The following is a 26,238-nucleotide window of genomic DNA, read 5'->3' as shown; positions in this document are numbered from 1 at the left end:
GAGCTGGCTGGGGGTAGGATGGCGAGGGAGCTATGGGATGGCGAGGAAGCTGGCTGGGGATAGGATGGTGAGGGAGTTAGCTGGGGATAGGATGGCGAGGGAGTTGGTTAGGGATAGGATGGCGAGGGAGCTGGCTGGGGATAGGATGGCGAAGGAGCTGGTTGGGGATAGGATGGCGAGGGAGCTGGAAGGGGATAGGATGGCTAGGGAGCTGGCTAGGGATGGGATGGCGAGGGACCTGGCTGGGGATAGGATGGTGAGGGAGTTTGCTGGGGATAGGATGGCGAGGGAGCTGGCTAGGGATAGGATGGCGAGGGAGCTGGCTAGGGATAGGATGGCGAGGGAGCTGGATGGGGATAGGATGGCGAGGGAGCTGGAAGGGGATAGGATGGCTAGGGAGCTGGCTGGGGATAGGATGGCGAGTGAGCTGGAAGTGGATACGATGGCGAGGGAGCTGGATTTGGATAGGATGGCGAGAGAGCTGGAAGGGGATAGGATGGCTAGGGAGCTGGCTGGGGATAGGATGGCGAGTGAGCTATAGGATGGCGAGGGAGCTGGCTGGGTATAGGATGGCGAGGGAGCTGGCTGGGGGTAGGATGGCGAGGGAGCTATGGGATGGCGAGGGAGCTGGCTGGGGATAGGATGGCGAGGGAGCTGGTTGGGGATAGGATGGCGAGGGAGCTGTCTAGGGATAGGATGGCGAGGGAGCTGGCTGGGGATAGGATGGCGAGGGAGCTGGATGGGGATAGGATGGCGAGGGAGCTGGATGGGGATAGGATGGCGAGGGAGCTATAGGATGGCGAGGGAGCTGGCTGGGGATATGATGGCGAGGGAGCTATAGGATGGCGAGGGAGCTGGCTGGGGATAGGATGGTGAGGGAGCTGGAAGAGGATAGGATGGTGAGGGAGTTGGCTGGGGATAGGATGGCGAGGGAGCTTGATGGCGATAGGATGGCGAGGGAGCAAGCTGGGGATAGGATGGCGAGGGAACTATAGGATGGCGAGGGAGCTGGAAGGGGATAGGATGGCTAGGGAGCTGGCTGGGGATAGGATGGCGAGTGAGCTATAGGATGGCGAGGGAGCTGGCTGGGGATTGGATGGCGAGGGAGCTATTGGATGGCGAGGGAGCTGGCTGGGGATAGGATGGCGAGGGAGCTGGATGGGGATAGGATGGCGAGGGAGCTATAGGATGTTTAGGGAGCTGGCTGGGGATATGATGGTGAGGGAGTTTTCTGGGGATAGGATGGCGAGGGAGCTGGCTGGGGATAGGATGGCGAGGGAGCTATAGGATGGCGAGGGAGCTGGCTGTGGATTGGATGGCGAGGGAGCTAAAGGATGGCGAGGAGGCTGGCTGAGAATAGGATGTTGAGGGAGCTAAAAGATGGCGAGGGAGCAGGCTGGGGATAGGATGGCGAGGGAGCTGGCTGGGGATAGGATGGCGAGGGAGCTGGTTGGGGATAGGATGGCGAGGGAGCTGGAAGGGTATAGGATGGCTAGGGAGCTGGCTAGGGATGGGATGGCGAGGGACCTGGCTGGGGATAGGATGGTGAGGGAGTTTGCTGGGGATAGGATGGCGAGGGAGCTGGCTAGGGATAGGATGGCGAGGGAGCTGGCTAGGGATAGGATGGCGAGGGAGCTGGCTGGGGACAGGATGGCGAGGGAGCTGGATGGGGATAGGATGGCGAGGGAGCTGGAAGGGGATAGGATGGCTAGGGAGCTGGCTGGGGATAGGATGGCGAGTGAGCTGGAAGTGGATACGATGGCGAGGGAGCAATAGGATGGCGAGGGAGCTGGCTGGGTATAGGATGGCGAGGGAGCTGGCTGGGGGTAGGATGGCGAGGGAGCTATGGGATGGCGAGGGAGCTGGCTGGGGATAGGATGGCGAGGGAGCTGGTTGGGGATAGGATGGCGAGGGAGCTGTCTAGGGATAGGATGGCGAGGGAGCTGGCTGGGGATAGGATGACGAGGGAGCTGGTTGGGGATAGGATGGCCAGAGAGCTGGCTTGGGATAGGATGGCGAGGGAGCTGGCTAGGGATAGGATGGCGAGGGAGCTGGCTGGGGGTAGGATGGCGAGGGAACTATGGGATGGCGAGGGACCTGGCTGGGGATAGGATGGCGAGGGAGCTGGCTAGGGATAGGATGGCGAGGGAGCTGGCTGGGGGTAGGATGGCGAGGGAACTATGGGATGGCGAGGGACCTGGCTGGGGATAGGATGGCGAGGGAGCTGGATGGGGATAGGATGGCGAGGGAGCTGGAAGTGGATAGGATGGCGAGGGAGCTGGCGGGGGATAGGATGGCGAGGGAGCTGGCGAGGGAGCTGGCTGGGGATAGGATGGCGAGGGAGCTGGCTGGGGATAGGATGGCGAGGGAGCTGGCTGGGGATAGGATGGTGAGAGAGCTGGCTGGGGATAAGATGGCGAGGGAGCTGGCTGGGGATAAGATGGCGAGGGAGCTGGCTGGGGATATGATGGTGAGCTAGCTGGCTGGGGATAGGATGGTGAGAGACCTATAGGATGGCGAGGGAGCTGGCTGGGGATAGGATGGCGAGGGAGCTATAGGATGGCGAGGGAGCTGGCTGGGGATAGGATGGTGAGGGAGTTGGCTGGGGATAGGATGGCGAGGGAGCTGGCTGGGGATAGGATGGCGAGGGAGCTGGCTTGGTATAGGATGGCGAGGGAGCTGGCGAGGGAGGCGAGGGAGCTGGCTGGGGATAGGATGGCGAGGGAGATGAATGGGGATAGGATGGCGAGGGAGCTGGAAGGGGATAGGATGGCTAGGGAGCTGGCTGGGGATAGGATGGCGAGGGAGCTATAGGATGGCGAGGGAGCTGGCTGGGTATAGGATGGCGAGGGAGCTGGCTGGGGGTAGGATGGCGAGGGAGCTATGGGATGGCGAGGGAGCTGGCTGGGGATAGGATGGTGAGGGAGTTAGCTGGGGATAGGATGGCGAGGGAGTTGGTTAGGGATAGGATGGCGAGGGAGCTGGCTGGGGATAGGATGGCGAGGGAGCTGGTTGGGGATAGGATGGCGAGGGAGCTGGAAGGGGATAGGATGGCTAGGGAGCTGGCTAGGGATGGGATGGCGAGGGACCTGGCTGGGGATAGGATGGTGAGGGAGTTTGCTGGGGATAGGATGGCGAGGGAGCTGGCTAGGGATAGGATGGCGAGGGAGCTGGCTAGGGATAGGATGGCGAGGGAGCTGGCTGGGGATAGGATGGCGAGGGAGCTGGATGGGGATAGGATGGCGAGGGAGCTGGAAGGGGATAGGATGGCGAGGGAGCTGGCTGGGGATAGGATGGCGAGGGAGCTGGATGGGGATAGGATGGCGAGGGAGCTGGAAGGGGATAGGATGGCGAGGGAGCTGGCTGGGGATAGGATGGCGAGGGAGCTGGATGGGGATAGGATGGCGAGGGAGCTGGAAGGGGATAGGATGGCTAGGGAGCTGGCTGGGGATAGGATGGCGAGTGAGCTGGAAGTGGATACGATGGCGAGGGAGCTGGATTTGGATAGGATGGCGAGAGAGCTGGAAGGGGATAGGATGGCTAGGGAGCTGGCTGGGGATAGGATGGCGAGTGAGCTATAGGATGGCGAGGGAGCTGGCTGGGTATAGGATGGCGAGGGAGCTGGCTGGGGGTAGGATGGCGAGGGAGCTATGGGATGGCGAGGGAGCTGGCTGGGGATAGGATGGCGAGGGAGCTGGTTGGGGATAGGATGGCGAGGGAGCTGGAAGGGGATAGGATGGCTAGGGAGCTGGCTGGGGATAGGATGGCGAGTGAGCTGGAAGTGGATACGATGGCGAGGGAGCTGGATTTGGATAGGATGGCGAGAGAGCTGGAAGGGGATAGGATGGCTAGGGAGCTGGCTGGGGATAGGATGGCGAGTGAGCAATAGGATGGCGAGGGAGCTGGCTGGGTATAGGATGGCGAGGGAGCTGGCTGGGGGTAGGATGGCGAGGGAACTATGGGATGGCGAGGGACCTGGCTGGGGATAGGATGGCGAGGGAGCTGGATGGGGATAGGATGGCGAGGGAGCTGGAAGTGGATAGGATGGCGAGGGAGCTGGCGGGGGATAGGATGGCGAGGGAGCTGGCGAGGGAGCTGGCTGGGGATAGGATGGCGAGGGAGCTGGCTGGGGATAGGATGGCGAGGGAGCTGGCTGGGGATAGGATGGTGAGAGAGCTGGCTGGGGATAAGATGGCGAGGGAGCTGGCTGGGGATAAGATGGCGAGGGAGCTGGCTGGGGATATGATGGTGAGCTAGCTGGCTGGGGATAGGATGGTGAGAGACCTATAGGATGGCGAGGGAGCTGGCTGGGGATAGGATGGCGAGGGAGCTATAGGATGGCGAGGGAGCTGGCTGGGGATAGGATGGTGAGGGAGTTGGCTGGGGATAGGATGGCGAGGGAGCTGGCTGGGGATAGGATGGCGAGGGAGCTGGCTTGGTATAGGATGGCGAGGGAGCTGGCGAGGGAGGCGAGGGAGCTGGCTGGGGATAGGATGGCGAGGGAGCTTGCTGGGGATAGGATGGCGAGGGAGCTGGCTGGGGATACGATGGCGAGGGAGCTGGATGGGGATAGGATGGCGAGGGAGCTGGCTGGGGATAGGATGGAGAGGGAGCTATAGGATGGCAAGGGAGCTTGCTGGGTATAGGATGTTGAGGGAGCTAGCTGGGGATAGGATGGCGAGGGAGTTGGCTGGGGATAGGATGGCGAGGGAGCTATAGGATGGCGAGGGAGTTAGCTGGGGATAGGATGGCGATGGAGCTTGCTGGGGATATGATGGCGAGCTAGGTGGCTGGGGATAGGATGGTGAGGGAGCTGGCTGTCGATAGGATGGAGAGGGAGCTATAGGATGGCGAGGGAGCTGGCTGGGGATAGGATGGCGAGGGAGCTATAGGATGGTGAGGGAGTTGGCTGGGGATACGATGGCGAAGGATCTGGCTGGGGATAGGATGGCGAGGGAGCTGGCTGGGGATAGGATGGCGAGGGAGTTGGCTTGGGATAGGATGGTGAGGGAGCTATAGGATGGCAAGGGAGCTGGCTTGGGATAGGATGGTGAGGGAGCTGGCTGGGGATAGGATGGCGAGGGAGCTATAGGATGGCAAGGAAGCTTCCCGGGTATAGGATGGTGAGGGAGCTGGCTGGGGATAGCATGGTGAGGGAGCTGGAAGGGGATAGGATGGCGAGGGAGCTTTCTGGGTATAGGATGGCGAGGGAGCTGGATGGGGATATGATGGCGATTGAGCTGGCTGTGGATGGCTGGGGATAGGATGGCGAGGGAGCTATAGGATGACGATGGAGCTGGCTGGGGATACGATGGCGAGGGAGCTGGATGGGGATAGGATGGCGAGGGAGCTGGAAGGGGATAGGATGGCGAGGGAGCTGGAAGGGGATAGGATGGCTAGGGAGCTGGCTAGGGATAGGATGGCGAGGGACCTGGCTGGGGATAGGATGGCGAGGCAGCTGGCTTGGGATAGGATGGCGAGGGAGCTGGCTAGGGATAGGATGGCGAGGGAGCTGGCTGGGGATAGGGTGGCGAGGGAGCTATAGGATGGCGAGGGAGCTAGCTGGGTATAGGATGGCGAGGGAGCTGGTTGGGGGTAGGATGGCGAGGGAACTATAGGATGGCGAGGGACCTGGCTTGGGATAGGATGGCGAGGGAGCTGGCGAGGGAGCTGGCTGGGGATAGGATGGCGAGGGAGCTTGCTGGGGATAGGATGGCGAGGGAGCTGGCTGGGGATAGGATGGCGAGGGAGCTGGCTGGGGATAGGATGGTGAGAGAGCTGGCTGGGGATAAGATGGCGAGGGAGCTGGCTGGGGATAAGATGGCGAGGGAGCTGGCTGGGGATATGATGGTGAGCTAGCTGGCTGGGGATAGGATGGTGAGGGACCTATAGGATGGCGAGGGAGCTGGCTGGGGATAGGATGGCGAGGGAGCTGGATGGGGATAGGATGGTGAGGGAGCTGGCTGTCGATAGGATGGAGAGGGAGTTGGCTGGGGATAGGATGGCGAGGGAGTTAGCTGGGGATAGGATGGCGAGGGAGCTGGATGGGGATAGGATGGCGAGGGAGCTGGAAGGCGATAGGATGTCTAGGGAGCTGGCTAGGGATAGGATGGCGAGGGAGCTGGCTGGGGATTGGATGGCGAGGGAGCTATAGGATGGCGAGGGAGCTGGCTGGGGATAGGATGGCGAGGGAGCTGGATGGGGATAGGATGGCGAGGGAGCTGGATGGGGATAGGATGGCGAGGGAGCTGGAAGGGGATAGGATGGTGAGGGAGTTGGCTGGGGATAGGATGGCGAGGGAGCTGGCTTGGGATAGGATGGCGAGGGAGCTGGCTAGGGATAGGATGGCGAGGGAGCTGGCTGGGGATAGGGTGGCTAGGGAGCTATAGGATGGCGAGGGAGCTAGCTGGGTATAGGATGGCGAGGGAGCTGGCTGGGGGTAGGACGGCGAGGGAACTATAGGATGGCGAGGGACCTGGCTGGGGATAGGATGGCGAGGGAGCTGGATGGGGATAGGATGGCGAGGGAGCTGGAAGTGGATAGGATGGCGAGGGAGCTGGCGGGGGATAGGATGGCGAGGGAGCTGGCGAGGGAGCTGGCTGGGGATAGGATGGCGAGGGAGCTGGCTGGGGATAGGATGGCGAGGGAGCTGGCTGGGGATAGGATGGTGAGAGAGCTGGCTGGGGATAAGATGGTGAGGGAGCTGGCTGGGGATAAGATGGCGAGGGAGCTGGCTGGGGATATGATGGTGAGCTAGCTGGCTGGGGATAGGATGGTGAGAGACCTATAGGATGGTGAGGGAGCTGGCTGGGGATAGGATGGCGAGGGAGCTATAGGATGGCGAGGGAGCTGGCTGGGGATAGGATGGTGAGGGAGTTGGCTGGGGGTAGGATGGCGAGGGAGCTGGCTGGGGATAGGATGGCGAGGGAGCTGGCTGGGTATAGGATGGCGAGGGAGCTGGCGAGGGAGGCGAGGGAGCTGGCTGGGGATAGGATGGCGAGGGAGCTTGCTGGGGACAGGATGGCGAGGGAGCTGGCTGGGGATACGATGGCGAGGGAGCTGGATGGGGATATGATGGCGAGCTAGGTGGCTGGGGATAGGATGGTGAGGGAGCTGGCTGTCGATAGGATGGAGAGGGAGCTATAGGATGGCGAGGGAGCTGGCTGGGGATAGGATGGCGATGGAGCTTGCTGGGGATATGATGGCGAGCTAGGTGGCTGGGGATAGGATGGTGAGGGAGCTGGCTGTCGATAGGATGGAGAGGGAGCTATAGGATGGCGAGGGAGCTGGCTGGGGATAGGATGGCGAGGGAGTTGGCTGGGGATAGGATGGCGAGGGAGCTATAGGATGGTGAGGGAGTTGGCTGGGGGTACGATGGCGAAGGATCTGGCTGGGGATAGGATGGCGAGGGAGCTATAGGATGGCGAGGGAGCTGGCTGGGGATAGGATGGTGAGGGAGTTGGCTGGGGATAGGATGGCGAGGGAGCTGGCTGGGGATAGGATGGCGAGGGAGCTGGCTTGGTATAGGATGGCGAGGGAGCTGGCGAGGGAGGCGAGGGAGCTGGCTGGGGATAGGATGGCGAGGGAGCTTGCTGGGGATAGGATGGCGAGGGAGCTGGCTGGGGATACGATGGCGAGGGAGCTGGATGGGGATAGGATGGCGAGGGAGCTGGCTGGGGATAGGATGGAGAGGGAGCTATAGGATGGCAAGGGAGCTTGCTGGGTATAGGATGTTGAGGGAGCTAGCTGGGGATAGGATGGCGAGGGAGTTGGCTGGGGATAGGATGGCGAGGGAGCTATAGGATGGCGAGGGAGTTAGCTGGGGATAGGATGGCGATGGAGCTTGCTGGGGATATGATGGCGAGCTAGGTGGCTGGGGATAGGATGGTGAGGGAGCTGGCTGTCGATAGGATGGAGAGGGAGCTATAGGATGGCGAGGGAGCTGGCTGGGGATAGGATGGCGAGGGAGTTGGCTGGGGATAGGATGGCGAGGGAGCTATAGGATGGTGAGGGAGTTGGCTGGGGATACGATGGCGAAGGATCTGGCTGGGGATAGGATGGCGAGGGAGCTGGCTGGGGATAGGATGGCGAGGGAGTTGGCTTGGGATAGGATGGTGAGGGAGCTATAGGATGGCGAGGGAGCTGGCTTGGGATAGGATGGTGAGGGAGCTGGCTGGGGATAGGATGGCGAGGGAGCTATAGGATGGCAAGGAAGCTTCCCGGGTATAGGATGGTGAGGGAGCTGGCTGGGGATAGCATGGTGAGGGAGCTGGAAGGGGATAGGATGGCGAGGGAGCTTTCTGGGTATAGGATGGCGAGGGAGCTGGATGGGGATATGATGGCGATTGAGCTGGCTGTGGATGGCTGGGGATAGGATGGCGAGGGAGCTATAGGATGACGATGGAGCTGGCTGGGGATACGATGGCGAGGGAGCTGGATGGGGATAGGATGGCGAGGGAGCTGGAAGGGGATAGGATGGCGAGGGAGCTGGAAGGGGATAGGATGGCTAGGGAGCTGGCTAGGGATAGGATGGCGAGGGACCTGGCTGGGGATAGGATGGCGAGGCAGCTGGCTTGGGATAGGATGGCGAGGGAGCTGGCTAGGGATAGGATGGCGAGGGAGCTGGCTGGGGATAGGGTGGCGAGGGAGCTATAGGATGGCGAGGGAGCTAGCTGGGTATAGGATGGCGAGGGAGCTGGTTGGGGGTAGGATGGCGAGGGAACTATAGGATGGCGAGGGACCTGGCTTGGGATAGGATGGCGAGGGAGCTGGCGAGGGAGCTGGCTGGGGATAGGATGGCGAGGGAGCTTGCTGGGGATAGGATGGCGAGGGAGCTGGCTGGGGATAGGATGGCGAGGGAGCTGGCTGGGGATAGGATGGTGAGAGAGCTGGCTGGGGATAAGATGGCGAGGGAGCTGGCTGGGGATAAGATGGCGAGGGAGCTGGCTGGGGATATGATGGTGAGCTAGCTGGCTGGGGATAGGATGGTGAGGGACCTATAGGATGGCGAGGGAGCTGGCTGGGGATAGGATGGCGAGGGAGCTGGATGGGGATAGGATGGCGAGGGAGCTGGATGGGGATAGGATGGCGAGGGAGCTGGCTGGGGATATGATGGCGAGCTAGGTGGCTGGGGATAGGATGGTGAGGGAGCTGGCTGTCGATAGGATGGAGAGGGAGTTGGCTGGGGATAGGATGGCGAGGGAGTTAGCTGGGGATAGGATGGCGAGGGAGCTGGCTAGGGATAGGATGGCGAGGGAGCTGGCTGGGGATAGGATGGCGAGGGAGCTGGATGGGGATAGGATGGCGAGGGAGCTGGAAGGCGATAGGATGTCTAGGGAGCTGGCTAGGGATAGGATGGCGAGGGAGCTGGCTGGGGATTGGATGGCGAGGGAGCTATAGGATGGCGAGGGAGCTGGCTGGGGATAGGAGGGCGAGGGAGCTGGATGGGGATAGGATGGCGAGGGAGCTGGATGGGGATAGGATGGCGAGGGAGCTGGAAGGGGATAGGATGGTGAGGGAGTTGGCTGGGGATAGGATGGCGAGGGAGCTGGCTTGGGATAGGATGGCGAGGGAGCTGGCTAGGGATAGGATGGCGAGGGAGCTGGCTGGGGATAGGGTGGCTAGGGAGCTATAGGATGGCGAGGGAGCTAGCTGGGTATAGGGTGGCGAGGGGGCGGGCTGGGGGTAGGACGGCGAGGGAACTATAGGATGGCGAGGGACCTGGCTGGGGATAGGATGGCGAGGGAGCTGGATGGGGATAGGATGGCGAGGGAGCTGGAAGTGGATAGGATGGCGAGGGAGCTGGCGGGGGATAGGATGGCGAGGGAGCTGGCGAGGGAGCTGGCTGGGGATAGGATGGCGAGGGAGCTGGCTGGGGATAGGATGGCGAGGGAGCTGGCTGGGGATAGGATGGTGAGAGAGCTGGCTGGGGATAAGATGGCGAGGGAGCTGGCTGGGGATAAGATGGCGAGGGAGCTGGCTGGGGATATGATGGTGAGCTAGCTGGCTGGGGATAGGATGGTGAGAGACCTATAGGATGGTGAGGGAGCTGGCTGGGGATAGGATGGCGAGGGAGCTATAGGATGGCGAGGGAGCTGGCTGGGGATAGGATGGTGAGGGAGTTGGCTGGGGATAGGATGGCGAGGGAGCTGGCTGGGGATAGGATGGCGAGGGAGCTGGCTGGGTATAGGATGGCGAGGGAGCTGGCGAGGGAGGCGAGGGAGCTGGCTGGGGATAGGATGGCGAGGGAGCTTGCTGGGGATAGGATGGCGAGGGAGCTGGCTGGGGATACGATGGCGAGGGAGCTGGATGGGGATAGGATGGTGAGGGAGCTGGCTGTCGATAGGATGGAGAGGGAGCTATAGGATGGCGAGGGAGTTAGCTGGGGATAGGATGGCGATGGAGCTTGCTGGGGATATGATGGCGAGCTAGGTGGCTGGGGATAGGATGGTGAGGGAGCTGGCTGTCGATAGGATGGACAGGGAGCTATAGGATGGCGAGGGAGCTGGCTGGGGATAGGATGGCGAGGGAGTTGGCTGGGGATAGGATGGCGAGGGAGCTATAGGATGGTGAGGGAGTTGGCTGGGGATACGATGGCGAAGGATCTGGCTGGGGATAGGATGGCGAGGGAGCTGGCTGGGGATAGGATGGCGAGGGAGTTGGCTTGGGATAGGATGGTGAGGGAGCTATAGGATGGCGAGGGAGCTGGCTTGGGATAGGATGGTGAGGGAGCTGGCTGGGGATAGGATGGCGAGGGAGCTATAGGATGGCAAGGAAGCTTCCCGGGTATAGGATGGTGAGGGAGCTGGCTGGGGATAGCATGGTGAGGGAGCTGGAAGGGGATAGGATGGCGAGGGAGCTTTCTGGGTATAGGATGGCGAGGGAGCTGGATGGGGATATGATGGCGATTGAGCTGGCTGTGGATGGCTGGGGATAGGATGGCGAGGGAGCTATAGGATGACGATGGAGCTAGCTGGGTATAGGATGGCGAGGGAGCTGGAAGTGGATAGGATGGCGAGGGAGCTGGCTGGGGATAGGGTGGCGAGGGAGCTATAGGATGGCGAGGGAGCTAGCTGGGTATAGGATGGCGAGGGAGCTGGAAGTGGATAGGATGGCGAGGGAGCTGGCGGGGGATAGGATGGCGAGGGAGCTGGCGAGGGAGCTGGCTGGGGATAGGATGGCGAGGGAGCTTGCTGGGGATAGGATGGCGAGGGAGCTGGCTGGGGATCGGAAGGCGAGGGAGCTGGCTGGGGATATGATGGTGAGCTAGCTGGCTGGGGATAGGATGGTGAGGGAGCTATAGGATGGCGAGGGAGTTAGCTGGGGATAGGATGGCGATGGAGCTGGCTGGGAATATGATGGCGAGCTAGGTGGCTGGGGATAGGATGGTGAGGGAGCTGGCTGTCGATAGGATGGAGAGGGAGCTGGCTGGGGATAGGATGGCGAGGGAGTTGGCTGGGGATAGGATGGCGAGGGAGCTATAGGATGGTGAGGGAGTTGGCTGGGGATACGATGGCGAAGGATCTGGCTGGGGATAGGATGGCGAGGGAGCTGGCTGGGGATAGGATGGCGAGGGAGTTGGCTTGGGATAGGATGGTGAGGGAGCTATAGGATGGCGAGGGAGCTGGCTTGGGATAGGATGGTGAGGGAGCTATAGGATGGCGAGGGAGCTGGCTGGGGATAGGATGGTGAGGGAGTTGGCTGGGGATAGGATGGCGAGGGAGCTGGCTGGGGATAGGATGGCGAGGGAGCTGGCTGGGTATAGGATGGCGAGGGAGCTGGCGAGGGAGGCGAGGGAGCTGGCTGGGGATAGGATGGAGAGGGAGCTTGCTGGGGATAGGATGGCGAGGGAGCTGGCTGGGGATACGATGGCGAGGGAGCTGGATGGGGATAGGATGGCGAGGGAGCTGGCTGGGGATAGGATGGAGAGGGAGCTATAGGATTGCAAGGGAGCTTGCTGGGTATAGGATGTTGAGGGAGCTAGGTGGGGATAGGATGGCGAGGGAGTTGGCTGGGGATAGGATGGCGAGGGAGCTATAGGATGGCGAGGGAGTTAGCTGGGGATAGGATGGCAATGGAGCTTGCTGGGGATATGATGGCGAGCTAGGTGGCTGGGGATAGGATGGTGAGGGAGCTGGCTGTCGATAGGATGGAGAGGGAGCTATAGGATGGCGAGGGAGCTGGCTGGGGATAGGATGGCGAGGGAGTTGGCTGGGGATAGGATGGCGAGGGAGCTATAGGATGGTGAGGGAGTTGGCTGGGGATACGATGGCGAAGGATCTGGCTGGGGATAGGATGGTGAGGGAGCTGGCTGGGGATAGGATGGCGAGGGAGTTGGCTTGGGATAGGATGGTGAGGGAGCTATAGGATGGCGAGGGAGCTGGCTTGGGATAGGATGGTGAGGGAGCTGGCTGGGGATAGGATGGCGAGGGAGCTATAGGATGGCAAGGAAGCTTCCCGGGTATAGGATGGTGAGGGAGCTGGCTGGGGATAGCATGGTGAGGGAGCTGGAAGGGGATAGGATGGCGAGGGAGCTTTCTGGGTATAGGATGGCGAGGGAGCTGGATGGGGATATGATGGCGATTGAGCTGGCTGTGGATGGCTGGGGATAGGATGGCGAGGGAGCTATAGGATGACGATGGAGCTGGCTGGGGATACGATGGCGAGGGAGCTGGATGGGGATAGGATGGCGAGGGAGCTGGAAGGGGATAGGATGGCGAGGGAGCTGGAAGGGGATAGGATGGCTAGGGAGCTGGCTAGGGATAGGATGGCGAGGGACCTGGCTGGGGATAGGATGGCGAGGGAGCTGGCTGGGGATAGGATGGCGAGGGAGCTGGCTGGGGATAGGGTGGCGAGGGAGCTGGAAGGGGATAGGATGGCGAGGGAGCTTTCTGGGTATAGGATGGCGAGGGAGCTGGATGGGGATATGATGGCGATTGAGCTGGCTGTGGATGGCTGGGGATAGGATGGCGAGGGAGCTATAGGATGACGATGGAGCTGGCTGGTGATACGATGGCGAGGGAGCTGGAAGGGGATAGGATGGCTAGGGAGCTGGCTAGGGATAGGATGGCGAGGGACCTGGCTGGGGATAGGATGGCGAGGGAGCTGGCTTGGGATAGGATGGCGAGGGAGCTGGCTAGGGATAGGATGGCGAGGGAGCTGGCTGGGGATAGGGTGGCGAGGGAGCTATAGGATGGCGAGGGAGCTAGCTGGGTATAGGATGGCGAGGGAGCTGGTTGGGGGTAGGATGGCGAGGGAACTATAGGATGGCGAGGGACCTGGCTGGGGATAGGATGGCGAGGGAGCTGGATGGGGATAGGATGGCGAGGGAGCTGGAAGTGGATAGGATGGCGAGGGAGCTGGCGGGGGATAGGATGGCGAGGGAGCTGGCGAGGGAGCTGGCTGGGGATAGGATGGCGAGGGAGCTTGCTGGGGATAGGATGGCGAGGGAGCTGGCTGGGGATCGGAAGGCGAGGGAGCTTGCTGGGGATAGGATGGCGAGGGAGCTGGCTGGGGATAGGATGGCGAGGGAGCTGGCTGGGGACAGGATGGTGAGAGAGCTGGCTGGGGATAAGATGGCGAGGGAGCTGGCTGGGGATAAGATGGTGAGGGACCTATAGGATGGCGAGGGAGCTGGCTGGGGATAGGATGGCGAGGGAGCTGGATGGGGATAGGATGGCGAGGGAGCTGGATGGGGATAGGATGGCGAGGGAGCTGGCTGGGGATAGGATGGATAGGGAGCTATAAGATGGCAAGGGAGCTTGCTGGGTATAGGATGTTGAGGGAGCTAGCTGGGGATAGGATGGCGAGGGAGTTGGCTGGGGATAGGATGGCGAGGGAGCTATAGGATGGCGAGGGAGTTAGCTGGGGATAGGATGGCGATGGAGCTGGCTGGGGATATGATGGCGAGCTAGGTGGCTGGGGATAGGATGGTGAGGGAGCTGGCTGTCGATAGGATGGAGAGGGAGCTATAGGATGGCGAGGGAGCTGGCTGGGGATAGGATGGCGAGGGAGTTGGCTGGGGATAGGATGGCGAGGGAGCTATAGGATGGTGAGGGAGTTGGCTGGGGATACGATGGCGAAGGATCTGGCTGGGGATAGGATGGCGAGGGAGCTGGCTGGGGATAGGATGGCGAGGGAGTTGGCTTGGGATAGGATGGTGAGGGAGCTATAGGATGGCGAGGGAGCTGGCTTGGGATAGGATGGTGAGGGAGCTGGCTGGGGATAGGATGGCGAGGGAGCTATAGGATGGCAAGGAAGCTTCCCGGGTATAGGATGGTGAGGGAGCTGGCTGGGGATAGCATGGTGAGGGAGCTGGAAGGGGATAGGATGGCGAGGGAGCTTTCTGGGTATAGGATGGCGAGGGAGCTGGATGGGGATATGATGGCGATTGAGCTGGCTGTGGATGGCTGGGGATAGGATGGCGAGGGAGCTATAGGATGACGATGGAGCTGGCTGGGGATACGATGGCGAGGGAGCTGGATGGGGATAGGATGGCGAGGGAGCTGGAAGGGGATAGGATGGCGAGGGAGCTGGAAGGGGATAGGATGGCTAGGGAGCTGGCTAGGGATAGGATGGCGAGGGACCTGGCTGGGGATAGGATGGCGAGGCAGCTGGCTTGGGATAGGATGGCGAGGGAGCTGGCTAGGGATAGGATGGCGAGGGAGCTGGCTGGGGATAGGGTGGCGAGGGAGCTATAGGATGGCGAGGGAGCTAGCTGGGTATAGGATGGCGAGGGAGCTGGTTGGGGGTAGGATGGCGAGGGAACTATAGGATGGCGAGGGACCTGGCTTGGGATAGGATGGCGAGGGAGCTGGCGAGGGAGCTGGCTGGGGATAGGATGGCGAGGGAGCTTGCTGGGGATAGGATGGCGAGGGAGCTGGCTGGGGATAGGATGGCGAGGGAGCTGGCTGGGGATAGGATGGTGAGAGAGCTGGCTGGGGATAAGATGGCGAGGGAGCTGGCTGGGGATAAGATGGCGAGGGAGCTGGCTGGGGATATGATGGTGAGCTAGCTGGCTGGGGATAGGATGGTGAGGGACCTATAGGATGGCGAGGGAGCTGGCTGGGGATAGGATGGCGAGGGAGCTGGATGGGGATAGGATGGCGAGGGAGCTGGATGGGGATAGGATGGCGAGGGAGCTGGCTGGGGATAGGATGGCGATGGAGCTGGCTGGGGATATGATGGCGAGCTAGGTGGCTGGGGATAGGATGGTGAGGGAGCTGGCTGTCGATAGGATGGAGAGGGAGTTGGCTGGGGATAGGATGGCGAGGGAGTTAGCTGGGGATAGGATGGCGAGGGAGCTGGCTAGGGATAGGATGGCGAGGGAGCTGGCTGGGGATAGGATGGCGAGGGAGCTGGATGGGGATAGGATGGCGAGGGAGCTGGAAGGCGATAGGATGTCTAGGGAGCTGGCTAGGGATAGGATGGCGAGGGAGCTGGCTGGGGATTGGATGGCGAGGGAGCTATAGGATGGCGAGGGAGCTGGCTGGGGATAGGATGGCGAGGGAGCTGGATGGGGATAGGATGGCGAGGGAGCTGGATGGGGATAGGATGGCGAGGGAGCTGGAAGGGGATAGGATGGTGAGGGAGTTGGCTGGGGATAGGATGGCGAGGGAGCTGGCTTGGGATAGGATGGCGAGGGAGCTGGCTAGGAATAGGATGGCGAGGGAGCTGGCTGGGGATAGGGTGGCTAGGGAGCTATAGGATGGCGAGGGAGCTAGCTGGGTATAGGATGGCGAGGGAGCTGGCTGGGGGTAGGACGGCGAGGGAACTATAGGATGGCGAGGGACCTGGCTGGGGATAGGATGGCGAGGGAGCTGGATGGGGATAGGATGGCGAGGGAGCTGGAAGTGGATAGGATGGCGAGGGAGCTGGCGGGGGATAGGATGGCGAGGGAGCTGGCGAGGGAGCTGGCTGGGGATAGGATGGCGAGGGAGCTGGCTGGGGATAGGATGGCGAGGGAGCTGGCTGGGGATAGGATGGTGAGAGAGCTGGCTGGGGATAAGATGGCGAGGGAGCTGGCTGGGGATAAGATGGCGAGGGAGCTGGCTGGGGATATGATGGTGAGCTAGCTGGCTGGGGATAGGATGGTGAGAGACCTATAGGATGGTGAGGGAGCTGGCTGGGGATAGGATGGCGAGGGAGCTATAGGATGGCGAGGGAGCTGGCTGGGGATAGGATGGCGAGGGAGTTGGCTGGGGATAGGATGGCGAGCTAGGTGGCTGGGGATAGGATGGTGAGGGAGCTGGCTGTCGATAGGATGGAGAGGGAGCTATAGGATGGCGAGGGAGCTGGCTGGGGATAGGATGGCGAGGGAGTTGGCTGGGGATAGGATGGCGAGGGAGCTATAGGATGGTGAGGGAGTTGGCTGGGGATACGATGGCGAAGGATCTGGCTGGGGATAGGATGGCGAGGGAGCTGGCTGGGGATAGGATGGCGAGGGAGTTGGCTTGGGATAGGATGGTGAGGGAGCTATAGGATGGCGAGGGAGCTGGCTTGGGATAGGATGGTGAGGGAGCTGGCTGGGGATAGGATGGCGAGGGAGCTATAGGATGGCAAGGAAGCTTCCCGGGTATAGGATGGTGAGGGAGCTGGCTGGAGATAGCATGGTGAGGGAGCTGGAAGGGGATAGGATGGCGAGGGAGCTTTCTGGGTATAGGATGGCGAGGGAGCTGGATGGGGATATGATGGCGATTGAGCTGGCTGTGGATGGCTGGGGATAGGATGGCGAGGGAGCTATAGGATGACGATGGAGCTGGCTGGGGATACGATGGCGAGGGAGCTGGATGGGGATAGGATGGCGAGGGAGCTGGAAGGGGATAGGATGGCGAGGGAGCTGGAAGGGGATAGGATGGCTAGGGAGCTGGCTAGGGATAGGATGGCGAGGGACCTGGCTGGGGATAGGATGGCGAGGGAGCTGGCTTGGGATAGGATGGCGAGGGAGCTGGCTAGGGATAGGATGGCGAGGGAGCTGGCTGGGGATAGGGTGGCGAGGGAGCTATAGGATGGCGAGGGAGCTAGCTGGGTATAGGATGGCGAGGGAGCTGGAAGTGGATAGGATGGCGAGGGAGCTGGCGGGGGATAGGATGGCGAGGGAGCTGGCGAGGGAGCTGGCTGGGGATAGGATGGCGAGGGAGCTGGATGGGGATAGGATGGCGAGGGAGCTGGAAGTGGATAGGATGGCGAGGGAGCTGGCGGGGGATAGGATGGCGAGGGAGCTGGCGAGGGAGCTGGCTGGGGATAGGATGGCGAGGGAGCTTGCTGGGGATAGGATGGCGAGGGAGCTGGCTGGGGATAGGAAGGCGAGGGAGCTTGCTGGGGATAGGATGGCGAGGGAGCTAGCTGGGGATAGGATGGCGAGGGAGCTGGCTGGGGATAGGATGGTGAGAGAGCTGGCTGGGGATAAGATGACGAGGGAGCTGGCTGGGGATAAGATGGCGAGGGAGCTGGCTGGGGATATGATGGTGAGCTAGCTGGCTGGGGATAGGATGGTGAGGGAGCTATAGGATGGCGAGGGAGTTAGCTGGGGATAGGATGGCGATGGAGCTGGCTGGGAATATGATGGCGAGCTAGGTGGCTGGGGATAGGATGGTGAGGGAGCTGGCTGTCGATAGGATGGAGAGGGAGCTGGCTGGGGATAGGATGGCGAGGGAGTTGGCTGGGGATAGGATGGCGAGGGAGCTATAGGATGGTGAGGGAGTTGGCTGGGGATACGATGGCGAAGGATCTGGCTGGGGATAGGATGGCGAGGGAGCTGGCTGGGGATAGGATGGCGAGGGAGTTGGCTTGGGATAGGATGGTGAGGGAGCTATAGGATGGCGAGGGAGCTGGCTTGGGATAGGATGGTGAGGGAGCTATAGGATGGCGAGGGAGCTGGCTGGGGATAGGATGGTGAGGGAGTTGGCTGGGGATAGGATGGCGAGGGAGCTGGCTGGGGATAGGATGGCGAGGGAGCTGGCTGGGTATAGGATGGCGAGGGAGCTGGCGAGGGAGGCGAGGGAGCTGGCTGGGGATAGGATGGAGAGGGAGCTTGCTGGGGATAGGATGGCGAGGGAGCTGGCTGGGGATACGATGGCGAGGGAGCTGGATGGGGATAGGATGGCGAGGGAGCTGGCTGGGGATAGGATGGAGAGGGAGCTATAGGATTGCAAGGGAGCTTGCTGGGTATAGGATGTTGAGGGAGCTAGGTGGGGATAGGATGGCGAGGGAGTTGGCTGGGGATAGGATGGCGAGGGAGCTATAGGATGGCGAGGGAGTTAGCTGGGGATAGGATGGCAATGGAGCTTGCTGGGGATATGATGGCGAGCTAGGTGGCTGGGGATAGGATGGTGAGGGAGCTGGCTGTCGATAGGATGGAGAGGGAGCTATAGGATGGCGAGGGAGCTGGCTGGGGATAGGATGGCGAGGGAGTTGGCTGGGGATAGGATGGCGAGGGAGCTATAGGATGGTGAGGGAGTTGGCTGGGGATACGATGGCGAAGGATCTGGCTGGGGATAGGATGGTGAGGGAGCTGGCTGGGGATAGGATGGCGAGGGAGTTGGCTTGGGATAGGATGGTGAGGGAGCTATAGGATGGCGAGGGAGCTGGCTTGGGATAGGATGGTGAGGGAGCTGGCTGGGGATAGCATGGTGAGGGAGCTGGAAGGGGATAGGATGGCGAGGGAGCTTTCTGGGTATAGGATGGCGAGGGAGCTGGATGGGGATATGATGGCGATTGAGCTGGCTGTGGATGGCTGGGGATAGGATGGCGAGGGAGCTATAGGATGACGATGGAGCTGGCTGGGGATACGATGGCGAGGGAGCTGGATGGGGATAGGATGGCGAGGGAGCTGGAAGGGGATAGGATGGCGAGGGAGCTGGAAGGGGATAGGATGGCTAGGGAGCTGGCTAGGGATAGGATGGCGAGGGACCTGGCTGGGGATAGGATGGCGAGGGAGCTGGCTTGGGATAGGATGGCGAGGGAGCTGGCTGGGGATAGGGTGGCGAGGGAGCTGGAAGGGGATAGGATGGCGAGGGAGCTTTCTGGGTATAGGATGGCGAGGGAGCTGGATGGGGATATGATGGCGATTGAGCTGGCTGTGGATGGCTGGGGATAGGATGGCGAGGGAGCTATAGGATGACGATGGAGCTGGCTGGGGATACGATGGCGAGGGAGCTGGAAGGGGATAGGATGGCTAGGGAGCTGGCTAGGGATAGGATGGCGAGGGACCTGGCTGGGGATAGGATGGCGAGGGAGCTGGCTTGGGATAGGATGGCGAGGGAGCTGGCTAGGGATAGGATGGCGAGGGAGCTGGCTGGGGATAGGGTGGCGAGGGAGCTATAGGATGGCGAGGGAGCTAGCTGGGTATAGGATGGCGAGGGAGCTGGTTGGGGGTAGGATGGCGAGGGAACTATAGGATGGCGAGGGACCTGGCTGGGGATAGGATGGCGAGGGAGCTGGATGGGGATAGGATGGCGAGGGAGCTGGAAGTGGATAGGATGGCGAGGGAGCTGGCGGGGGATAGGATGGCGAGGGAGCTGGCGAGGGAGCTGGCTGGGGATAGGATGGCGAGGGAGCTTGCTGGGGATAGGATGGCGAGGGAGCTGGCTGGGGATCGGAAGGCGAGGGAGCTTGCTGGGGATAGGATGGCGAGGGAGCTGGCTGGGGATAGGATGGCGAGGGAGCTGGCTGGGGACAGGATGGTGAGAGAGCTGGCTGGGGATAAGATGGCGAGGGAGCTGGCTGGGGATAAGATGGTGAGGGACCTATAGGATGGCGAGGGAGCTGGCTGGGGATAGGATGGCGAGGGAGCTGGATGGGGATAGGATGGCGAGGGAGCTGGATGGGGATAGGATGGCGAGGGAGCTGGCTGGGGATAGGATGGATAGGGAGCTATAAGATGGCAAGGGAGCTTGCTGGGTATAGGATGTTGAGGGAGCTAGCTGGGGATAGGATGGCGAGGGAGTTGGCTGGGGATAGGATGGCGAGGGAGCTATAGGATGGCGAGGGAGTTAGCTGGGGATAGGATGGCGATGGAGCTGGCTGGGGATATGATGGCGAGCTAGGTGGCTGGGGATAGGATGGTGAGGGAGCTGGCTGTCGATAGGATGGAGAGGGAGCTATAGGATGGCGAGGGAGCTGGCTGGGGATAGGATGGCGAGGGAGTTGGCTGGGGATAGGATGGCGAGGGAGCTATAGGATGGTGAGGGAGTTGGCTGGGGATACGATGGCGAAGGATCTGGCTGGGGATAGGATGGCGAGGGAGCTGGCTGGGGATAGGATGGCGAGGGAGTTGGCTTGGGATAGGATGGTGAGGGAGCTATAGGATGGCGAGGGAGCTGGCTTGGGATAGGATGGTGAGGGAGCTGGCTGGGGATAGGATGGCGAGGTAGCTATAGGATGGCAAGGAAGCTTCCCGGGTATAGGATGGTGAGGGAGCTGGCTGGGGATAGGATGGCGAGGGAGCTGGATGGGGATATGATGGCGATTGAGCTGGCTGTGGATGGCTGGGGATAGGATGGCGAGGGAGCTATAGGATGACGATGGAGCTGGCTGGGGATACGATGGCGAGGGAGCTATAGGATGGTGAGTGAGTTGGCTGGTGATACGAGGGCAAAGGATCTGGCTGGGGATAGGATGGCGAGGGACCTGGCTGGGGATAGGATGGTGAGGGAGTTGGCTGGGGATAGGATGGCGAGGGAGCTGGCTAGGGATAGGATGGCGAGGGAGCTGGCTAGGGATAAGATGGCGAGGGAGCTGGCTGGGGATAAGATGGCGAGGGAGCTGGCTGGGGATATGATGGTGAGCTAGCTGGCTGGGGATAGGATGGTGAGAGACCTATAGGATGGCGAGGGAGCTGGCTGGGGATAGGATGGCGAGGGAGCTATAGGATGGCGAGGGAGCTGGCTGGGGATAGGATGGTGAGGGAGTTGGCTGGGGATAGGATGGCGAGGGAGCTGGCTGGGGATAGGATGGCGAGGGAGCTGGCTGGGGATAGGATGGAGAGGGAGCTATAGGATGGCAAGGGAGCTTGCTGGGTATAGGATGTTGAGGGAGCTAGGTGGGGATAGGATGGCGAGGGAGTTGGCTGGGGATAGGATGGCGAGGGAGCTATAGGATGGCGAGGGAGTTAGCTGGGGATAGGATGGCGATGGAGCTTGCTGGGGATATGATGGCGAGCTAGGTGGCTGGGGATAGGATGGTGAGGGAGCTGGCTGTCGATAGGATGGAGAGGGAGCTATAGGATGGCGAGGGAGCTGGCTGGGGATAGGATGGCGAGGGAGTTGGCTGGGGATAGGATGGTGAGGGAGCTATAGGATGGTGAGGGAGTTGGCTGGGGATACGATGGCGAAGGATCTGGCTGGGGATAGGATGGCGAGGGAGCTGGCTGGGGATAGGATGGCGAGGGAGTTGGCTTGGGATAGGATGGTGAGGGAGCTATAGGATGGCGAAGGAGCTGGCTTGGGATAGGATGGTGAGGGAGCTGGCTGGGGATAGGATGGCGAGGGAGCTATAGGATGGCAAGGAAGCTTCCCGGGTATAGGATGGTGAGGGAGCTGGCTGGGGATAGCATGGTGAGGGAGCTGGAAGGGGATAGGATGGCGAGGGAGCTTTCTGGGTATAGGATGGCGAGGGAGCTGGATGGGGATATGATGGCGATTGAGCTGGCTGTGGATGGCTGGGGATAGGATGGCGAGGGAGCTATAGGATGACGATGGAGCTGGCTGGGGATACGATGGCGAGGGAGCTGGATGGGGATAGGATGGCGAGGGAGCTGGAAGGGGATAGGATGGCGAGGGAGCTGGAAGGGGATAGGATGGCTAGGGTGCTGGCTAGGGATAGGATGGCGAGGGACCTGGCTGGGGATAGGATGGCGAGGGAGCTGGCTTGGGATAGGATGGCGAGGGAGCTGGCTAGGGATAGGATGGCGAGGGAGCTGGCTGGGGATAGGGTGGCGAGGGAGCTATAGGATGGCGAGGGACCTGGCTGGGGATAGGATGGCGAGGGAGCTGGATGGGGATAGGATGGCGAGGGAGCTGGAAGTGGATAGGATGGCGAGGGAGCTGGCGGGGGATAGGATGGCGAGGGAGCTGGCTGGGGATAGGATGGCGAGGGAGCTGGCTGGGGATAGGATGGTGAGAGAGCTGGCTGGGGATAAGATGGCGAGGGAGCTGGCTGGGGATAAGATGGCGAGGGAGCTGGCTGGGGATATGATGGTGAGCTAGCTGGCTGGGGATAGGATGGTGAGGGACCTATAGGATGGCGAGGGAGCTGGCTGGGGATAGGATGGCGAGGGAGCTGGATGGGGATAGGATGGCGAGGGAGCTGGATGGGGATAGGATGGCGAGGGAGCTGGCTGGGGATAGGATGGATAGGGAGCTATAGGATGGCAAGGGAGCTTGCTGGGTATAGGATGTTGAGAGAGCTAGCTGGGGATAGGATGGCGAGGGAGTTGGCTGGGGATAGGATGGCGAGGGAGCTATAGGATGGCGAGGGAGTTAGCTGGGGATAGGATGGCGATGGAGCTGGCTGGGGATATGATGGCGAGCTAGGTGGCTGGGGATAGGATGGTGAGGGAGCTGGCTGTCGATAGGATGGAGAGGGAGCTATAGGATGGCGAGGGAGCTGGCTGGGGATAGGATGGCGAGGGAGTTGGCTGGGGATAGGATGGCGAGGGAGCTATAGGATGGTGAGGGAGTTGGCTGGGGATACGATGGCGAAGGATCTGGCTGGGGATAGGATGGCGAGGGAGCTGGCTGGGGATAGGATGGCGAGGGAGTTGGCTTGCGATAGGATGGTGAGGGAGCTATAGGATGGCGAGGGAGCTGGCTTGGGATAGGATGGTGAGGGAGCTGGCTGGGGATAGGATGGCGAGGGAGCTATAGGATGGCAAGGAAGCTTCCCGGGTATAGGATGGTGAGGGAGCTGGCTGGGGATAGCATGGTGAGGGAGCTGGAAGGGGATAGGATGGCGAGGGAGCTTTCTGGGCATAGGATGGCGAGGGAGCTGGATGGGGATATGATGGCGATTGAGCTGGCTGTGGATGGCTGGGGATAGGATGGCGAGGGAGCTATAGGATGACGATGGAGCTGGCTGGGGATACGATGGCGAGGGAGCTATAGGATGGTGAGTGAGTTGGCTGGTGATACGAGGGCAAAGGATCTGGCTGGGGATAGGATGGCGAGGGACCTGGCTGGGGATAGGATGGTGAGGGAGTTGGCTGGGGATAGGATGGCGAGGGAGCTGGCTAGGGATAGGATGGCGAGGGAGCTGGATGGGGATAGGATGGCGAGGGAGCTGGCTGGGGATAGGATGGCGAGGGACCTGGCTGGGGATAGGATGGCGAGGGAGCTAGATGGGGATAGGATGGCGAGGGAGCTGGCTGGGGATAGGATGGCGAGGGAGCTGGCTAGGGATAGGATGGCGAGGGAGCTGGATGGGGATAGGATGGCGAGGGAGCTGGCTGGGGATAGGATGGCGAGGGACCTGGCTGGGGATAGGATGGCGAGGGACCTAGATGGGGATAGGATGGCGAGGGAGCTGGCTGGGGATAGGATGGCGAGGGAGTTGGCTTGGGATAGGATGGTGAGGGAGCTATAGGATGGCGAGGGAGCTGGCTTGGGATAGGATGGTGAGGGAGCTATAGGATGGCAAGGAAGCTTCCCGGGTATAGGATGGTGAGGGAGCTGGCTGGGGATAGCATGGTGAGGGAGCTGGAAGGGGATATGATGGCGATTGAGCTGGCTGTGGATGGCTGGGGATAGGATGGCGAGGGAGCTATAGGATGGCGGGGGAGCTGGCTGGGGATAGGATGGCGAGGGAGCTGGCGAGGGAGCTGGCTGGGGATAGGATGGCGAGGGAGCTGGCTGGGGATAGGATGGCGAGGGAGCTGGCTGGGGATAGGATGGTGAGAGAGCTGGCTGGGGATAAGATGGCGAGGGAGCTATAGGATGGCAAGGGAGCTTGCTGGGTATAGGATGTTGAGGGAGCTAGGTGGGGATAGGATGGCGAGGGAGTTGGCTGGGGATAGGATGGCGAGGGAGCTATAGGATGGCGAGGGAGTTAGCTGGGGATAGGATGGCGATGGAGCTTGCTGGGGATATGATGGCGAGCTAGGTGGCTGGGGATAGGATGGTGAGGGAGCTGGCTGTCGATAGGATGGAGAGGGAGCTATAGGATGGCGAGGGAGCTGGCTGGGGATAGGATGGCGAGGGAGTTGGCTGGGGATAGGATGGCGAGGGAGCTATAGGATGGTGAGGGAGTTGGCTGGGGATACGATGGCGAAGGATCTGGCTGGGGATAGGATGGCGAGGGAGCTGGATGGGGATAGGATGGCGAGGGAGCTGGAAGGGGATAGGATGGCGAGGGAGCTGGAAGGGGATAGGATGGCTAGGGAGCTGGCTAGGGATAAGATGGCGAGGGACCTGGCTGGGGATAGGATGGCGAGGGAGCTGGCTTGGGATAGGATGGCGAGGGAGCTGGCTAGGGATAGGATGGCGAGGGAGCTGGCTGGGGATAGGGTGGCGAGGGAGCTATAGGATGGCGAGGGAGCTAGCTGGGTATAGGATGGCGAGGGAGCTGGTTGGGGGTAGGATGGCGAGGGAACTATAGGATGGCGAGGGACCTGGCTGGGGATAGGATGGCGAGGGAGCTGGATGGGGATAGGATGGCGAGGGAGCTGGAAGTGGATAGGATGGCGAGGGAGCTGGCGGGGGATAGGATGGCGAGGGAGCTGGCGAGGGAGCTGGCTGGGGATAGGATGGCGAGGGAGCTTGCTGGGGATAGGATGGCGAGGGAGCTGGCTGGGGATCGGAAGGCGAGGGAGCTTGCTGGGGATAGGATGGCGAGGGAGCTGGCTGGGGATAGGATGGCGAGGGAGCTGGCTGGGGATAGGATGGCGAGGGAGCTGGCTGGGGATAAGATGGCGAGGGAGCTGGCTGGGGATAAGATGGCGAGGGAGCTGGCTGGGGATATGATGGTGAGCTAGCTGGCTGGGGATAGGATGGTGAGGGACCTATAGGATGGCGAGGGAGCTGGCTGGGGATAGGATGGCGAGGGAGCTGGATGGGGATAGGATGGCGAGGGAGCTGGATGGGGATAGGATGGCGAGGGAGCTGGCTGGGGATAGGATGGATAGGGAGCTATTGGATGGCAAGGGAGCTTGCTGGGTATAGGATGTTGAGGGAGCTAGCTGGGGATAGGATGGCGAGGGAGTTGGCTGGGGATAGGATGGCGAGGGAGCTATAGGATGGCGAGGGAGTTAGCTGGGGATAGGATGGCGATGGAGCTGGCTGGGGATATGATGGCGAGCTAGGTGGCTGGGGATAGGATGGTGAGGGAGCTGGCTGTCGATAGGATGGAGAGGGAGCTATAGGATGGCGAGGGAGCTGGCTGGGGATAGGATGGCGAGGGAGCTATAGGATGACGATGGAGCTGGCTGGGGATACGATGGCGAGGGAGCTATAGGATGGTGAGTGAGTTGGCTGGTGATACGAGGGCAAAGGATCTGGCTGGGGATAGGATGGCGAGGGAGCTGGCTAGGGATAGGATGGCGAGGGAGCTGGCTGGGGATAGGATGGCGAGGGAGATGGCTGGGGATAGGATGGCGAGGGAGCAGGCTGGGGATAGGATGGCGAGGGAGCTGGCTGGGGATAGGATGGCGAGGGAGCTATAGGATGGCGAGGGAGCTGGCTGGGGATAGGATGGTGAGGGAGATAGCTGGGGATAGGATGGCGAGGGAGCTGGCTAGGGATAGGATGGCGAGGGAGTTGGCTGGGGATAGGATGGCGAGGGAGCTATAGGATGGCGAGGGAGCTGGCTGGGGATAGGATGGTGAGGGAGTTAGCTGGGGATAGGATGGCGAGGGAGCTGGATGGGGATAGGATGGCGAGGGAGCTATAGCATGGCGAGGGAGCTGGCTGGGGATAGGATGGCGAGGGAGCTGGATGGGGATAGGATGGCGAGGGAGCTCGCTGGGGATAGTATGGCGAGGGAGCTGGATGGGGATAGGATGGCGAGGGAGCTGGCTGGGGATAGGATGGCGAGGGAGCTATAGGATGTCGAGGGAGCTGGCTGGGGATAGGATGGCGAGGGAGTTGGCTTGGGATAGGATGGTGATGGAGCTATAGGATGGCGAGGGAGCTGGCTGGGGATAGGATGGCGAGGGAGCTATAGCATGGCGAGGGAGCTGGCTGGGGATAGGATGGCGAGGGAGTTGGCTTGGGATAGGATGGTGATGGCGCTATAGGATGGCGAGGG

This window comes from Sander lucioperca, chromosome 5 (genome assembly GCF_008315115.2).
Source record: "Sander lucioperca isolate FBNREF2018 chromosome 5, SLUC_FBN_1.2, whole genome shotgun sequence".
NCBI classification, from domain to species: Eukaryota; Metazoa; Chordata; class Actinopteri; order Perciformes; family Percidae; genus Sander; species Sander lucioperca.
This window is presented reverse-complemented; position numbering follows the sequence as displayed.